The sequence below is a fragment of the Stomoxys calcitrans genome, chromosome 3 (assembly GCF_963082655.1).
Source record: "Stomoxys calcitrans chromosome 3, idStoCalc2.1, whole genome shotgun sequence".
In the NCBI taxonomy this organism is placed as follows: Eukaryota; Metazoa; Arthropoda; class Insecta; order Diptera; family Muscidae; genus Stomoxys; species Stomoxys calcitrans.
The window spans coordinates 8,164,090-8,177,228 of NC_081554.1; the positions used below are offsets into that span (position 1 = coordinate 8,164,090).

General features: G+C 39.9%; 1 protein-coding gene across 7 annotated transcripts in view; it reads left to right on the forward strand.

Annotated features, from left to right (window-relative positions):
* The window catches only part of LOC106092002 (uncharacterized), a 106,479-nt gene that overhangs the window by 72,158 nt on the left and 21,182 nt on the right, over nt 1–13,139 (forward strand). The window lies entirely within an intron of this gene.

Below are 13,139 nucleotides of genomic sequence, written 5' to 3' on the forward strand. Positions count from 1 at the left end.
AAATGTGCCCTTAAAGGGCTCAAGGCCTTAACCTAGATATAGTGTGTAATTTGGAAAAACTCGTAAAGGCCCCCTTTATACACAAAAAGCCTTCAATCAAGAGATTGGACTATATGGCAGTTATATTTTATTTTGAAAAATTTAGTTAATGAAATTCCTTGACTTATGGCAACACCAATTTTGAAGGGATCTCAGTGGTTTCTATGCAGGTGGCTATGAGTATGCGTGTATGTGTGTGAGTACTACTTGGGTATGTTGTCCTAATGCTTTCGTTGTTCTTCGGCAAATGTTGAACTCAGTTATTGCTGGTCGACAAGAGTGTTAAGTTGTGCGGACGCAAATATCGTTCTTTTATATCATTTGGTGGTATTTAAAAGAAAATAGAAAGTGGAAAAAGGAAAAAAACATATCATAGTTTTTTCTGTTATCGCGAGCATGGTGAAAATGTCAAGAGATGAAATGCAAATACAACATCAAAAACAATGAGTGTAAGTGTGGGGTTTGTCTCATTAAAGCAACAGTCAGTAAAGTTAAACCATGGGGTCGTGTGTCAATGAGTAGGGGTCGTGGCGTTAACAAACATATGTCTGTGTGTGTGTGTCTATAATAGAATAGCTATGCTGTGAGAGAGCGAGTATGTGTGTATATGCATAAATTAACATAAAACCAAAATAATATGCGGTAAGCATGTGTGTGTGTGAGTGTGTGCGTTTTTGTTGCCGCTTTTTGTTAGTGTTGCATATGACATAGAAGACAAATGCTGCTTGTGCTTTGACTCTTCTTGCTGTACTGACTTAAACACCTACGCACACACACACATGGCGAGATTTTCGTTGTAGACCATTAGCTTTGTGAGTGCCAATGCTTGTCTGCAGACTCTTGCAATTTGAGCAGATAGACGACTCTTTGGAGAAAAGAATCCTTTGTTTAGGACTTTGGCCACCAAAAGCTAAAGCAAAAGCAAAAACCTTTGAAAAAGTTATTTATGCATTAAAGTGATAGAGAGAGAGAGTGTGGTGAGAGAGGGACGTGTTAGGTTGGCAGAGCCTAAATTGATGGTGTTTTTTGTTTGATGATGGTATTCCTCAAAGGTTTATTGTTGTCTTTTTGTTTTGCTTATGGTCTTCTGATGTCACAAACCTGTGCATATGTCTGCTGGCAGTATCAGCCAAGCCAAGAAAACCAAAACGCAGAACAGAACACCAACTGCAAATGTCAGGGATGTAACAAAGACTCAGGCAAACACACTCACACCTACATAAGAAGGCCCTGGGCCACTTACAATATTGGTGTCTTGACTCCTTACAGTTTTTTGGTCTTCTCTTTGAGCAAACAAAAAAACGAAAAAAGATTTCTTAAGTAGTTGTTTTTCCATTTTTTCTTCTGTAAATTGGCATTTCAATAAAAATTTCACCATAATTTTCCTACACTTTTCTGTTGAATAGCCAGCGAAATTACAAACAGGCGCCCACAACCACAATCATCGTCATCGTCATAGTCATCATCAACATCACCACCGCCTTTGCCTCCACTTGAATTAGCTGTGAATATCCAAAAGGCATAAACTTATAAAATTAAAAGGATACATCCGTTGTTATTTACTCAAACCAAAGCAAAGCAAGCCGTCATAGCCTAAGGACTGCTGGCTAAATGTATCATTGTGTCCAGCCATAAAAAAGAAGATGAAAAGATACGGAAAACCCAGCAACAAGAAATAATGGTAGTTTGCGGCAATGCAACAGAAGCAGTGATTGTTTTTAGGGCAAAAAATGATTAACATCATAATGGTAGAAAGACCAAAGGTGGAAAAGGCGCCCACAAAAAAGCCAAAATACAATAATAAATGCCTGGTTTTTTTAAGATAATAAAAGAGCGGAAAAAAACTACATTTAACAAAAACAAGTAAAAGCGTGCAAAATTCGGCCGGGCCGAATTTTATATACCCTCCACCATGGATCGCATTTGTCAAGTTCTTTGCGCGGTATGATGGATAAGAATTGCTATGCTATTGGAGTTCTGTCAGGTTATAAATCAATTTGGGCCATACATGGCTTGAATGGTAAAGATCATAGTAGACATCATTGTGCAAAATTTCATCCAAATCGTATAAGAATTGCGCCCTAGAGGCACTTAAGAGGAAAAATGGGAAGATCGGTTTGCATGAAAGCTATATTAGGTTATGGACCGATTCAGACCATATTCGGGCGTCCAAAAGTCACTGTACAGCTAAATCGGATAAGAATTAAGCCCTCGAGAGGCTCAAGAAGTAAAATCGGGAGATCGGTTTATATGGGAGCTATATCAGGTTTTAGACCTATTCAAACCATGCTTCGTACATCCATTAAATGTCACAAAATTTCAGTCAAATCGGCTAATTATTGCGCCCTCTAGAGGCTCAAGAAAGAAAATCGGTAGATGGGTTTATATGGGAGCTTTATCAGGTTTTGGGCCGATCTAGACCATATTTGGCACGTATATTAAAGGACATAGAAGAAGTCACTGTTCAAAATTTTAGCCAAATCGGATAAGAATTACGCCCTCTAGAGACTTAAGATAGAAAATCGGGAGATGGGTTTATATGGGAGCTATCTCAGGTTTTAGACCGATTCGAACCTTACTTCGAACATCCATTAAATGTCATAGAAGACATCATAGCCCCCTAGAGGCTGAAGAAGTCAAATCCGGAGACCGCTTTATATTGGAGCTAATCAGGTTTTAAGCCGATTCAGACCATATTCGGCACATATATTAAGGGACATAGAAGAAGTCACTGCTCAAAATTTTAGCCCAGAACGGATCAGAATTAGCCCTCTAGAGGCTCAACAAAGACAATCAGAAGATGGGTTTATATGGGAGCTATCTCATGTTTTAGACCGATTCGAACCTTACTTCGAACATCCATTAAATGTTATAGAAGATATCATAGTAAAAAATTTCAGTCAAATCGGATAAGAATTGCGCCCTCTAGAAGCTCAAGAAGTCAAATCGGGAGGTCGGTTTATATGGGAGCTAATTAGGTTTTAGGCCGAATCTAACCACACTTTCAACATCCATTTAATGTCATAGAAGACATCATAGTACAGAATTTAAGTCAAATCGGATAGGAATTGCGCCCTCTAGAGGCTAAAGAATTCAAATCGGGAGATGGGTTTATATGGGAGCTAATTAGGTTTTGGGTCGATTCAGATTCATATATTCGGCACATAAATTAAAGAACATAGAAGAAGTCACTGTTCAAAATTTAAGCCAAATCGGATAAGAATGGCGCCCTCTTGAGGCTCAAGAATTAAAATCGGGAGATCAGTTTATATGGGAGCTATATCAGGTATTAGACCGATTCGAACCATACTTCAAACATCCACTGTATGTCATAGAAGACATTATAGTTCAAAATTTCAGTCAAATCGGATAATTATTGCGCCCTCTATAGGCTGAAGAAGTCAAATCGGGTCGGTTTATAAGGGAGCTAATCAGGTTTTGGGTCGATTCAGACTATTTTCGACTCGTATTTTAGAGGGCATAGAAAAAGTCACGGTGAAAAATTAAAGCCAAATCGGATAAGAATTACGCCCGCTAGAGGCTCAAGAAGTAAACTTGAGAGCTGGGTTTATATGGGAGCTATACCAGGTTATGTACCGATTCAGACCATATTTATCACATATGTCGTAAGTTATAGGAGAAGTCATTGTGCAAAATTTCAGCCAAATCGGATAATGATTAAGCCTCCTGAAAGCTCAAAAAGTCAAATCTGAAGATCGGTTTATATGGCAGCTATATCGAGTTAAGAACCGATTTAGACCATACCTTGCACAGTTGTTGAAAATCAAAACAAAACACCTCATGCTAATTCAGTTACATCGGATAAAAATTGCTTGCGGATCTTGACTTCTTGAGCTTGTAGAAAGAAGCTCAAGAAATCAAGATCCGCGATCATTTTATAGGGCAGCTATATCAAAACATGGACCGCTATGGCCCATTTACATAGCCAACCGACCTACATTAATATGAAGTATTTGTGCAAAATTTCAAGCGGCTAGCTTTTTTCCATCGAAAGTTGCTTTAGTGCCTTCGACAGACTGACTGACATAGCTAAATCAACTTAAATGTGAAGACGTTCAATTATATATATATATACTTTGTTGGGTTTTAGATCAACATTTCGATGAGTTACAAACGGAATGAAGAAATTAGTATGCCCCCATCCTATGGTGGAGAATATAAAAACTTTGCATTACTCTAAAAAACTTGGAAGAAACAATGAAAGATGATGGTAGTTAGACTGTTTCTTCCTTCTTTCCTTCTTCATGACCTACCCAAACTGAAACATCAACACTTTTTCCTCTCTTTCTCCTTCATTGAAGTTGTTGGTGTCGGAATGTTCTTTCCCAAATGAAAATTTGGTTGGCATACAATAACCTTAACCCAAAATCACATAACAAAAATCACAATCCTTAGCCGCAGCAATCATTTATCCTTGGTTTATGAATGCCATGTGGCGTATGATGAATATAAATTAACCCATTGCACTTGTTTCGGCCATGAATATACTCTAAATGAAAAGAACAGATAAAGCAGGCAAGAAAAAGAGGAAGTGAGTTAAAACTAATGAAAATAAATTTTTCCATATAATTGGAAAGAATCCTATTTTTATGGATGAGGTATTTTGAAGTGGTGAATTTTTAAGCTATACCAAAATATAGTCCGATCTGAACCACACAATTTACTACTCGGAGTTACATCGGGAAATAGATCTATATAGCAGCTTTAACCAAATAGGTTACGATGTGAAACATATTTAGCTCGGCTGCCTAGAGTTTTAACACACCTCACTGTTCCAAATTTCGAGAGGTTGGTCTAGGTGACTGCTATATCCAAATATGGTCCGATCTGGACCATTCGTGGATGCCGCGAATGTCAAGAGTTCTAACATAACACTCTGTTCCAAATTTCATTGAAATTGGTTAATCCTATGTCACAATCTTCTTATGTTATGTATGTGTATGACAATGTGGCCAGGGATGAGTAGGTTATTGTCTTCGGCTCTTGTTTACGAGTGTTCGGTTGTAGAAGCGCTTCTTAGAGGATGGTTATGTTTGAAGCTGTTAAGGTGGGCTCGGCTGGTGTAATCTCGACGGCGAGGCTTTTGAAACTTCAAGGCCCACTTGTTGGTGCTTTTGGTCGATGCGGTTACCAATGGCAGTCGATGTATAGGTGAGCGGGAACTATCGGTGGGCGTTGAAGGAGGAAGGAGTCAATTAGCGATGCCGGCAATGTATTGTGGTTTGGAATGGATAGCGGGCGACTTGTTGTAGGATGCTCCTTGTGTAAACTTTGCGCTAGTCTGGCTGATCTCTAGATTATCGTCTTCGGTTCTGGGTTCGGAACTGGCGGATGCGGAGACAGCGTTTTCTGGGTTGCTGGTAGGAAAAAGCAGGTGCGTTCCATACCCATGAAGATGCAACTTATATTGAGGATTTTAAGTGTCACTACAAAAATGTCTACGGAATGAAAATATCTCTATCAGGGAGAGGATGTATGAGACAACAAGCTATCTAGGGCCGACTATGCTACCTAAGGATGCGAATGGATAGCGGATACGAGCTAAAAGCAAATGTGAGCTAGGCGCGAATGCGAACGTGTAGCGGATGCTAGCTAAACGCGGATACGAGCAAGGCGCGGCTGCGAGCAAGGCGCGGATGCAAGCTAAGTGCGTATGCGAATGAATCGCTATGCAAATACCAGGAACTATGTTTAGGCAAATTGTTTCGACTATAGACAATGTCACTTATCTACTGAGGTCACTAATTCTCCTTTTTAGCATGTCTATGGTAAAAAAAAGTTAGCTCTACGATATAGTAGCTAAGTATGTTCATTTTTGAAGACTGTAGCGTGATTTCAACAGAGTGGACGGACAGGCAGACGGACAAAAGGACGGACAGACGAACAAACTAACAGATAAACATCAGTCAGACGACAGACGGTCAAACAGATGGTCAGATTGACGGACACACAGACGGACATACAGACGGACAGACAAACGGACAGACAGACGGACAGACAGATGGTCAGACAGATAGACGGTCAGACAGATAGACGGTCAGACAGACAGACGGTCAGACAGACAGACGGTCAGGCAGACAGACGGTCAGACAGACGGACAGACAGACGCACAGACAGACAGACGGACGGACGGACAGACAGAGAGACATGCAGAGAGACAGACAGAGAGACAGACAGACAGACGGTCAGACAGATGGTCAGATTGACGGACACACAGACGGACATACAGACGGACAGACAAACGGTCAGACTGTCAGACAGACAGACGGACAGACAGACAGAGAGACATGCAGAGAGACAGACAGAGAGACAGACAGACGGACAGACAGACAGACGGTCAGACAGACAGACAAACGGACAGACAAACGGTCAGACAGACAGACAGACGGAAAGACAGACAGACAGACAGACGGACAGACACACCAGTCCATGTTTTGATATAACTGCCATATAAACCGTTCAGACAACAACTGTGCCAAGTATGGATCATATCAGTCCATAACCTGGTATAGCTGTCATATGAACCGATCTTGGGTCTTGACTTCTTGAGCCTCTAGAGAGCGCCGCTTGAAATTTTGCAAAAATACTTTTTATTAGCGTAGGTTGGTTAGTATTGTAAATGGGCCATATGGGTCCATGCTTTGATATAGCTGCCATATAAACCGATCTTGGGTCTTGACTTCTTGAGCCTGTAGAGGGCGCAATTCTCATCCGATTTGACTGAAATTTTGCGCATAACGTTTTAGTATCACTTTTAACAACTGTGCTAAGTATGGTTCAAATCGGTTCATAACCTGGTATAGCTGTCATTGGATTGGAGGCCACCGTAGCGCAGAGGTTAGCATGTCCGCCTATGACGCTGAACGCCTGGGTTCGAATCCTGGCGAGACCATCAGAAAAAATTTTTAGCGGTGGCTTTCCCCTCCTAATGCTGGCAACATTTGTGAGGTACTATGCCATGTAAAACTTCTCTCCAAAGAGGTGTCGCACTGCGGCACGCCGTTCGGACTCGGCTATAAAAAGGAGGCCCCTTATCATTGAGCTTAAACTTGAATTGGACTGCACTCATTGGTATGTGAGAAGTTAGCCCCTGTTCCTTAGTGGAATGTTCATGGGCAAAATTTGCAATAAATCGATCTTGGGTATTGACTTCTTGAGCCTCTAGGGTGCGCAATTCTTATCAGATTGAAATGAAATTTTTCACAACGTGTTTTGTTATGATATCCAACAACTGTACCAAGTTTGGTTTAAATCGGTTCATAACCTGATATAGCAGCCAAATAAACCGATCTTGGGTCTTAACTTCTTGAGCCTCTAGAGAGCGCAATTCTTATCCGATTTGAATAAAATTTTGCACGAAATATTTTATTATGATTTTCAACAACTGTGCCAAATAAGGTTCAAATCGGTTCATTACCTGATATAGCTGCTCTATAAACCCATCTGGGATCTTGACTTCATGAGCCTCTAGAGGTCGCAATCCGATTATACGATGTATCCTCTCGTGACCATCAACATACATGTTTATTATGGTCTGAATCGGTCTACAGCTTGATATCGATCTCTCTATTTTACTTCTTGAGCGCCCAAAGGGCGCAATTCATATTCGAATTGGCTAACATTTTACACAGGTCTCCAACGTATACTTTAATTGTGGTCCAAACTGGACCATATCTTGATATCGCTCTAGTACCAGAGCAAATCTTTTCTTTTATGCTTTTTTTTGCCTAAGAAGATATGCCGGGAAAAGAACTCGACAAATGCGATCCATGGTGGAGGGTATATAAGATTCGGCCCGGCCGAACTTATCAAGTTTTTATTTGTTTTAATATTCGGTCAGTCATTGCCCTAAGGCTTAAAAATGCGACAATCGTCACTTATACCAAGAGTGTCAAGATTTTGGGTTCCAAAAACCAATTCCCTTCCCTCCCTAATCTTCTTCGGTTCAAAGCTTATCCCTTCTGCTACATCGCCATGGTAGGTACCAGTACAAATATCCTTCTGTTCACATTGTCCATTTTCAATAAACAGGTCGCCATAACCCGTTCAAGTAACCTGGTATATCTAGAGGGGCATCTTTCGAAGTTGAAATTTAAGCAGCAATTTGAACATCATCCTATGACTGTCCTGACATATAAACCAATCGGCACCCTACTAGTTCTGCTTTTAAAACTCAAGGCTACCCTATTCACCCTATGTAGATCCCGCATCTAGAACATGAACCCATGCTTACTACTCCAATGTTACTCCTTACAGCTTTGGTGGTCTAATCTCAGACACTTTTCTTGTACCAGAAAATAAAAATTAACGCTGTCTTCTTAGCATTTGACTCTAAGCCTCAAGCCGTAGCTTAAGAGACAGTGACCAAGGAAACCGCGGTCAAAACCTTGCTAGAATAAGGCGTTTGGTCATACTTTTGACCCAGGCACCTCATGTCTAGACAGAAACTCACGGCGCGCCGTCTTCAACGATTTTTAAATTTTTGGCCACCTGTTTGGCATACCCCTGAGCTTGAGATCATTCTCACTGAAGTGGCTGTAATACCAGTCATTAACTCGTATTCTTTAACCCCACGTCTATGATTAGTTATTACATGTTGCCTCAAATCAATTTTAGACAAATTTGGAAAATTTTTGTGGAGCTGCTCCTTAAAAAAAGTTTTTCTTCCACAAGATTTGGTTTGATTTGCTTAAGTAACCAAGGAAATAGCTTTAAAGCTCAAAGCAACTCAAACGTCTTGGATTAGAAAAAGAGAGAGAGAGATGCTTATGGCTAAAACTTCTAGGCTATATGCCTAACGTTTCACATATCTAAAGGTAGAGGGATTTAAAAAGGTTGCATTTTCAAAGAAAATTATCAATCAAGCATTTTTTTTAAGCTGTAATGGCTACCAAGTAGCAGCATACCACCATGCACAACACAAGCATTTGGCCCACGTGCATGTATCCTTTTTTCCTCTGAAAGGACAACTTTTGTTTTTTTTTTGCTAAAATTTTCTTTACTTTTTCCTTTGATGTATGGAATGTCTAGTAAATGGCATGATGATGAGAATTGACCACTTTTCTCTTTCATCAAGATTTCCCTTTGAATGGTAGCCATTCGTCATTGTTGGCCATCTGTCAATGTGGTAATTGGAAGATGTTCAAAGCATTCATTCATTTGCTCTGCTACGGCCAATGGTGGTTGCTTGGCTTGGCTTAAGTGGGTTTGTTGCTTGCCTTATAACTTTGTGCCACGTTGCCATCATCATCTTCATCATTGGCAGCAGCAGCAGCAGTAGCAGTAGCAGCAGCATTGCCATCAGCACCATTCAACAACATTGACCCAGAAAACAAGAGACGAAGGAGGACGACGCCATGGTCGTCGCCACAGCCACCGCCGCCTCCACATAACCAACAATGGCCAAACAAAGTTGGGCAAATTATTTTAAATGTCACCGAAACGCACCAAAAAAAAAGGCAAAATGAAAAAAAAAGAAAAACCAAAAAAAAAAAAAATGAAAGAAAAAACAGGCAATACTCACATTGGGGTCACTCATCGGTCTATTGTTGTCTACAATCAAAATATAAAATGAATTTAAATTAAGCACCTAGTAGAAGGAGATGAAAATGAAAATGAAGATGGCTAAGGTCCTTCACTGTTGAGATGGCCTTAAAATTTCCAAAAATTGTTTACAAAACTGCTGAGTTTACTGTTGAATGACTTCTTTGTTGGCCCAAAGTTTGAAGTTCCTGCTTTGTAGTTGCTGTTGTTGTTTTTTTTTTGTGTGTTGTCTGTGAAATATGTCATAAACTTTTCTCATTTTACTTTGTAGGATAATGGATTCTTGCTGGCACAAAGATACACACACACAGACAAACACCAAAGAACAAAGTGCCAAAAAAGTGTTTTTCTAAACTAACACAGAAGATTTGTAACTTCTTTTTTTGGGGAGAGAGAGGAGAGGGGCGGGAAGAGAAGGGAACGTTGTAACAAAAAAAAAACATCATGAACTTACAACAATAACAGGTTAATTGCTTCAATTATTAGGGTCTCTGCAAATTTAATAGACGAAAAGCTTAAAAGTTTTGTGATTTGTCTAAAAGGATATTAGAGAGGTTAAGGGGGGAGGATGGGGAGGAAAGAAACTAAGTTAACACTTGATTAATGCATTAGGAAAAATATTTCCAGGGGGGGACATAAAAAGAGAATAAAGGCTATTAGGTTGAAATTTGATGTACCGAATTAGTTTTTGCCCTATGACATCCATGGCAAGTAGGACTATCCATAAACGGATAAAGTTTGCATATAAAACAAATCTACCGATATGTATTTATTAAACTCTGAGAATACAATTACAGGATTTTCTTAAAATTGTGCAAAAACGGGAAACAATTCCTTTTATCACTTGAACTCCTAAAACAGTATAAACCAGTGTTGGGCACATGAGCTAGTGTGCGTAATATTTATAGACCCATGTTCTTGTTCGCGTACACACAAATATGCGTAATAGTGTGTGTGTATTTGCCCGTCACTGGTATAAACAAGTAAAAGCATGTTTAGTTCGGTTGGGCCGAATGTTATATACCCTCCACCAAGAATCGCATTTGTCTTTGGCGAAGTTCTTTGAGCTGTTTCTCTTTACAGGCCGATAGTAAAAAAGGCTAATTGGAGGTCTTATATGCTTGGATAAGAATTGCGCCCTCTAGAGGCTCAACAATTATATTCAAGAGATGGATTTGTATGGGAGGTATATCAGGTTTTGGGCCGATTTAAACCAATGTTGGCATGTATGTAAGACGTCATAGAAAAAGTCATTGTGCAAATTTTCAGCCAAATCGAATAAGAATTGCGTTCGCAAAGTTTCAAGAAGTATAATCTGGAGATCGGTTTACATGTGAGCTGTATATAAACGTGGACCGATTTGGTTCATTTTCGATCCTCACTGATCTACATTAATAGGAAGTACTTATGCAAAATTGCAGGCGCCTAGCTTTACTCCTTCGAAAGTAAATGTGCTTTCAAAAGATGGACGGACGGACGGACATGACTAAATCGTTAATAAAACCAACAAGTAAAAGCATGCAAAGTTCGGCCGGACCGAAACTTGTATATCCTCCACCATGGATAGCATTTGTCAAGTTCTGTGAATGAGCTACATCAAGTTATTGACCAATATGGATCATACTTATCATGGCTGTTAGAAGTCATAAAAAAATACAACCCCCAAAATTTCAGGCGAATCGAGTAAAAATTAAACCCTCCCGCGGCTCAAAGTGTCAAATTTGGAGATGGGTATATATGGCAGCTATATCAGGTTATCAATCGATTTAGACCATACTTAGCACAGTTGTTGGAAATAACACCAAAACGATGTATGCTAAATTCCAACTAAATTGGATAAGAATTGCGCCCTTGAGAAGATCAAGAAGTCTAAACGGCAGATCGGATTGACAAACAAGCAAAGGGTGTTAGATTCGGCCGGGCCGTATCTTATATACCCTCCACCATTGATCGAATTTGACACATTTTTTTCCAGGTATCTCTTTATAGGCAAAAAAGGATAATAGATAACAAGTCGGCCGGGCCGAACTTTGGATACCCACCACCTCGGGTATATATGTAAAGCACCTTTCGTCATAATCCGTTGAAAATACATTACTTATGTCCCCAAAGCAGCTATACCGAAATATGGTCCGATTTGGCCCAAATTCGACACCGATATTGAGTAATCTAATAAGTATAAGTCATTGTTCAATTTTGTAGAAAAAATATTTGTCTTTTTGGTAGCCATATCCAAATATAGACCTATTTGAACCATATACGATACGAATGTCGAAAAGCCTTACATAAGTCACTGTGTCAAATTTCACCGAAATCGGATTATAAATCGAGAGATCGGTCTATATGTCAGCTATACCCAAATCTGCACCGATTGAAGAGGGATGTCGGAGGGCCTTACACAACTCACTGGTCGAAATTTTGGCGAAATTGGACAATAAATGCGCCTTTTATGGGCCCAAGACCTTAAAACGAGAGAATGGTCTATATGGCAGCTATATCCAAATCTGAACCGATCTGGGCCATATTACAGATAGATGTCGACGGGTCTAACATAACTCACTGTCGCAAATTTCGGCGACATGGGACAATAAATGCGACCTTATGGGCCCAAAACCTTAAATCGAGAGATCGGTCTATATGGCAGCTATATCCAAATCTGGAGCGATCTGAGCCAAATTAAAAAAGAATGTTGAAGGGCCTAACTAAACTCTCTGTCTCAAATTTTGACAAACTCGGTCGAAAAATTCGCCTTTTAGGGGCCCAAAACCTTTAATCGAGAAATCGGTCTATATGGCAGCTATATCCAAAATCTAGAGCGATCTGAGCCAAATTACAGAAAGTTTTCGAAGAGCCTAACCCAACTCACTTTTCCAAATTTCAGCGAAATCGGTTGATAAATACGCCTTTTATGGGCCCAAAACCTAAAATCGAGAGATTGGTCTATATGGCAGCTATATCCAAATCTGAAGCGATCTGAGCCAAATTAAAGAAGAATGTTGAAGGGCCTAACTAAGCTCACTGTCCCAAATTTCAGCAAAATCGGTCGAGAAATGCGCCTTTTATGGGCCCAAAACCTTAAATCGACAGATCGGTCTATATGGCAGCTATATCCAAATCTGGAGCGATCTGAGCCAAATTTAAGAAGAATGTTGAAGGGTCTAACTAAACTCTCTGTCCCAAAATTTTGCAAAATCGGTTTATAAATGCGGCTTTTATAGGACCAAGACCTTATATCGAGAGATCGGTCTATATGGCAGCTATATCCAAATCTGGAGCGATCTGAGCCAAATTAAAGAAGATTGTTCAAGGGCCTTACTAAACTCTCTGCCCCAAATTTTGTTAAAATCAGTCGAGAAATGCGCCTTTTATGGGCCCAAAACCTTAAATCGAGAAATCGGTCTATATGACAGCTATATTCAAATCTGGAGCGATCTGAGCCAAATTGAAGAAGAATGTTGACTGGCCAAACACAACTCACTGTACCAAATGTCAGCATAATCGGATAATAAATGTGGCTTGTATTGGCCTAAGACCCG